This window comes from Catharus ustulatus, chromosome 5 (genome assembly GCF_009819885.2).
Source record: "Catharus ustulatus isolate bCatUst1 chromosome 5, bCatUst1.pri.v2, whole genome shotgun sequence".
Lineage (NCBI taxonomy): Eukaryota > Metazoa > Chordata > Aves > Passeriformes > Turdidae > Catharus > Catharus ustulatus.
The window spans coordinates 65,243,378-65,249,537 of NC_046225.1; positions in this window are offsets into that span (position 1 = coordinate 65,243,378).

Sequence of the window (6,160 nt, forward strand, 5' to 3'; positions counted from 1 at the left end):
AGAACTTTGTGGAAGGAGCAATGTTTGTTTAGTCTAGAACAGACTGAGGGCATATGTAACAGGCTTGACAATGTAAAAGCCTTTTACAAAGAGAATGGCTCCTCTCATCTGCAGGGGAAAGGAAAACAATTTATACTGTGTATTTTCATAATAGAAAGAGTACTTCATTAAAATACCAAGATCTATCACATACTAAGGGTCTCACTCATTGCCCTTGTAAAAAACAAAATAGATAAATATTTTTTTAATATTTGATGTCCTGGCTGTAGGTATTTCTGTCTCAGGGCACCGGGATTGCACTAGGATCCCTAGGGAATCTTCTATCCTTTGCATTTGCATACTTTCAGGATTTAATTTGACAAAATAGAACAGCTTTAGCTGGAGGGATCAAAAGCCTTCCATCTGTAAATGTCCCAGACTATAGTGGATAGAAGCCAAAGGTGGTGATTCAGACTCTTTCATGTCTAGTTGTCCAACCACTAACTAAAAATGCATTATTTCACTTGGTTTTGCTCTGTAGGAATAAACCATGCTTACATCACTACAGCAAGAGAGAGTGGAAACCTGTTTTCTTTCAGATTTTTTAGGCTATAGCCATATCTTTGGTACTGTCAATCCTAATGTGCTTGTGACCAGTGGCAAAGCTGTAAGTGTCATGGGATTTAATTAGGTTGAAGAGTTCAGGAGAGATTTTGAATGGTGGTTGTACCCAAACACTGGACAGATGCTTAGTAAGGAATTATGTATTCTACAGTGACTGGATGGGCTTTGGTAAACCCAAGCTAAACAATAAAAAAAATATTTTTGGAAGATTTAACTTTTTCATTGTATTATTCTTGTGCTCAGACAAGCTTAGCGCTTGTGAATGAATATGACAGCAAAAGAGACAGACATAATTTCTTTATCTGTACAGGCACAGCACAGGCACAGTATGAAATACATGATGCTAAAAGCCTTTCTCAGTTTATAGGAGGATAGTTTTGTCTCCAGGCTGATGCAAAAACAATTACTTAGCAAGTGGGATGATTCTGCTATGGGTGCCTGTCCACGGGGAAATGAGCTTGAGAGAGGAGTATAGGCTAATGAGCTGTCACTAACATCTTGGACTATAAACCCATAATTTAGAATAGAAATGTTACATCAAATGCATGTTACTGGTCTGTCCAGAAATTAATTTCCACTACTAAAACATTTTTACAGGCAGAATTGTTTCATATGCAGATTTTTATTTCCACTGAATGTAAGACTCACTAATGGTAACTGAAAAATGAACCTACTTGCAAAATTTTACAATTTTTATCAGGAGGAATCAGATGTAATACTGGATGAAGCATGACACAATCTTTTCCAGTAATTTTTTCTTGTTATTTGTTTCTTCTGGCTTACATGACTCTTCTGTCCACTGCCCTCAATGAAAATACTGTGAAGTACTATTGTGTGATCAAGACAGATGAATGGTCAGATATTCAGTACCTGACACAAAGCTCCAGAACAAACTCATGCTTATCAGCTGCTCAAAACAATCTGAAACTCCATAGACACTTAAAATTTTGGCCATTAGATTCTCTTGACTGATTTTTCTTCCTGTGGTATAACCTTTGTTTCTATATCATAAATAGCTCAAACATCAAATCTAAGTCCCATCAGAATCTGCTAACAAGATATTCCTTCACTTATTTTGATTGATCAGTCCAGAAAGCAGTTTCAAAGTCCATCAACAAATCAGTCTTTTAAAAAGAGTAATGGCAACAGGTTGCCCTCCCTAATCATGAGGCACTATTAATTTTGGGGAAGAGGTAATAGAAAATGAAGTTGTAACACCATGTTCCAAACAGGTCAATAAGACTGTAAAATCACACAGGGCCTCCCTGGCTTTATGGTTTCTCACAACCTGATGGATACAATTAATGAACATCTTAGTATTTATCTGAAGGTCTCAGATAATCATTTGCGGGCTTTGCAGTTTGAAAAGTAGGTCCTTTTTGGAATAAAAGTTTTATTTTAGAAGAGGAAGTCCCGTATACCTACTTTTGCTGGGTCTCAGTTGTGTGTGAAGTAAATGATCCCAGTGTTGGAAACTTCCATTACACAGCCAATTGACTTGTTGATTGTCCTATTTTGGCCTTTCAGCTTTGGCCACTGTGGTTTAAAGTTGAGGAAAACTCAGGCAAACACCCTGAAGACTAAAAGACAACTGCTTTTTCAAGGACTACAGTATTTCTCCAGCAATGCTGCAAAAGTTATAAAGGTGCATACAACCACTCCATGGTATCAAATCATAATATGTACAATAAATTATTTGCATCACTCCATAACTCCAAAAATCTAGATTAATGAGAGCCTTCTCATGGTTAATTGGCAGAGTTCATGCTACTGTGCTAATTTTGTCACCTGAGAGATTTGTTGTAATTTAATTTGGTGTCCTATTTCAGGTATAAACCAAGAAATATACCCTAGAAAGTGCACCATTTTTAGCCACTCAGTTTATCACTCTCATTGCCAAGGATAATATTTTCAAAATTGAAAAACATGCAGGCTTTCTCCTCATACTTGCTGAAGAAAAAATTTCCACTGCTACACAAACACAAACACACCAGTGAGTACAAATCCTCAGTGAGGTAATGGCAAAGCTCAGAAGTAAGTCTGCAAGAACTGAGACTTGCTTATGTGAACAAAAAATGTTAAATTTATTGGCTGGGTGCTGACTGCTGTCTTCCACAGGTGCTAGACATAATTTAGCAATATAATTCTTTTTAATGACGGCATACATTTTTTTATTTCTGTTTGCAGTTATTTATAGAATATGCCTGTCAAAAGAACTTGGTCCTAATTACTATCTTCTGATTACTCTTGCTGAACAACTTTAATTTTAATGGATAGCCATATTTGTGCTTGAGACTAGTGGACTGAAAAGACAGTACTAAGGCTGTGGTTTCCAACACTCATACTTGCTCTTATATGCCATAAGGCAGAATGTGGTCCTGGTTCTGTTATTAAGAATAACCAGCACATTACTATAAGCAGTATGGATTAGGAATGATTCTTAAATATTTTTTTAATTGAAAATTACTTTCCTTTTGGTGAAAAGGTAAAGTATATTAAATAAAATATTTATTACAACTTTTAATTTTAGAAATGTAAATAATGTTTCCACTTTCTATAGGACCAGTGACTTAGGAAAGAGGAGTGAGATCAATAACATGTTTTTTATTAAATTTTGAATTGAAAATTCAATAATTCCAAATGCACCTCAAGGCAAAATGGATATTACCATGCATATAAAAGGAGGTCTGTAGGTTTCATAAAAACAGATTTCTGAGATAAATTTATCTCTCACTAATGGAGAATTTCTGTGGATTTATTACCCATTTTGAGTTATTAAATGATACCAATGATGATTGCATTTGTCCATGGAAAATCTTGACCTATGTAATGAGGCCTAAGGGAAAAGCAAAACAAGTCCCATTTTTCTAGGAGAGAAATAGGAGAGGACTATGAAGCTGGTTGGGAGAATAACAGCTTGTGTAAATGAGTTTCTAACCTCTCATATAACCAGCTTCTGGGATCTATACTAGTATTACCCAGACTGTAACAGAGCAGACACCACAGAGATCACATCCTCAAAGCCTGTAAAGAGAACCAAAATTTCCCCCAGGAGGAATGAAAAGAAATTCCTTCACACATGTCTATATACTCTCCTGTTTAGACAAAATTATCTCTGTAGAATGAAGACCATAATCCTCCTCCCTAAAATGTTACAGTCTAATAGAAAAGGTGACAGAACTACTAGAATTATAAACAATAGCTAATGATAGGTGTAGGCCACAGAAAAAGTCACACCACACTGAAGTTTCTAAATGAGTAAAAATCACATAATTAAACAAACAAACAAAAAAAGCCCCAAACCCAAACAAACCTAAAAACATAAACCACCCCTTCCCCCTTAAAAACTAAACCAAAATAAAAACTCATAAAATTACCACCATAAGTACCATAACATGAAATACAGCACTATTTTACAGAAATTTTCTGGCCCCAGAAATTCAGAGTTTTATTGTCTTTCCATTCAACAGTCTGGACATCTTTGACCCAAGTTATGCATAAATATTTTTTTCAGGAGCTCTTTGGAAAGGAAGCCAAAGGCTCTTTCCTGGTGACCTTATATAGCTGTGACCTAAAAATGCTTCCTGTGAACAAACCAGTTACGCTATGGTTCTCCGGGAAATGAAATATCCTGCATTGTAAGAGTCTGGGGTGTATTGCCATGTAACCGTGTCTGATTGGTTTTCTAGCTGCAGGAAACCAAAATTTATATTGACTTAGATATGTGTTGAATTAAAAGTAACACCCTTTCAACTCCACCTGAGTCTGAGAAATGAAGAAAATGTTGCCGGTGAGTTAAGGGTAATGTAGTTCAATTTTTTTTTTTTAAGATAATCTCTGCCTTCTTATGAAACCTATAGTGATACCACTGGAGTAAGGGATAATGAGACTAATATAAAAAAAAAATAGAAAGCATACTGAAAACCATCTGCTTGAGCTTATTTCAAGCTATGTATACAATCCAAAAATGGTAACAATTTATCTGTCTATAGCATGTCAGATAATTTCTAGGTCAAAACCAAAATGAAAGACTAGAATTACTACTACAGCAACATTTTCCACTGTGCTTCACTGTAGCATGGTAATTTCTTTGAATTACAATTGCATAGAATATTCTCCTATCTATGAGGGTTTCAAACTCATCATTGAAGAGGCCTGACCCACTGCCAAATGGAAGCAGTGTAAAAACTACAACAAACTTGAGTGAGTTCTTGAAAAAGGAAGCCTGTTGTGAACGAAGTTGCTTCCTTTTGCTATGGCTTACACTGAATAGAAGCATATTTCCACAACCAGAAGTTTTCATTAACTGCTACAGGTCTTAATGAAGCAGACAAGCTGAAGGGCCTTCATTACCCTCTTTGCTATGTGGCAAAAGCATGGTTGCTAAATCTCATGTAATCTGATGGTAACTGCTTCCTGGAGGACTTTTAGTAACATTCTTGAAAGAAACAGTGAGAAAAGAAATAACAAATATTTAGAATTAAAACGTGTATTGATGGATATCATACTGAGACTATTAAAGAGAAAGTTGGCAAAAATAATGCAAATCTTGTTTGTGTTTTCTACAGGAGAGACATCAGAGCAGTTCAAGATCCTTGATTTCGTACACATACACTGAAATAATTTTAGGTTCTTCCTTTCTGAAATGATACTTTCTTCCATCCCACAATCTGATTGGTATCATCAGTTTGGTGCTGGTGCAGTGGAATGGAATTGATGACACAGAAGGATCCTTGCCCAACCCAAATGAGTCTATGTAATCAATTTTTAGCTAACACAGATTTTTCTGCCTCTCTGCTAATCCTTGCTATGCAGGATATGTTCCTTTCTTAAGGAAAGGGGTATTCCTCACATTTTAAAAAACACAACCCTTTGAATGCAAATAAAATGACTAATGCTTCTTAAGCTCACAGTGGTTCCATGCAGTAACTTAAATGAGAGGCTGTTAGTTCATCTGTGACTGAAAACCAAAACCAGAAGGATTAGTTTGTTAGAGTTCTCACAACACATAGCTATGAGTTATGATCATGGTGGGGAATATATTTCTTTTTCAGTTGCCTTCTTTTAAGCTTCTCTTTCAGCTGTTTCATTATATTGGGATTTTAGAAAATGGTTGCCTCTAATCTCTTTCTAAAAAGTCTTACTGAGAAAGAGGGAAGGAGCAGATGTTATTTTCAAATGTGAAAATCTAGCTAAAAAGATGAAACACAAGTTTGCTAGTGACAATCCAAAAACCCCACACATTCTACTCTATCTGCTGTCTAAGGGAAACCAAATTTGAAAAACAGCTACAACAGGAAAAAGAGATACTGGTCTCCTTCTAAAAGCATATTCTTCAAGGCTGCACGAATTTTGGAAAAATGAATTAATGTAAGATGCCTGCTGGTCACTGTTCTCTGTGTGTACATGAAATTCCTAGTGAAACACACTCATCAAAAGAATTTGGTATAAAGATATCAACAGTGTGGATGGTCATGGGCTTTACTGGAGAACAGGCAGCTCGATATCCAGCTTGGTCAGGACAGGACAACTGTATGCAAGCCAAGAAGCAAAGCTT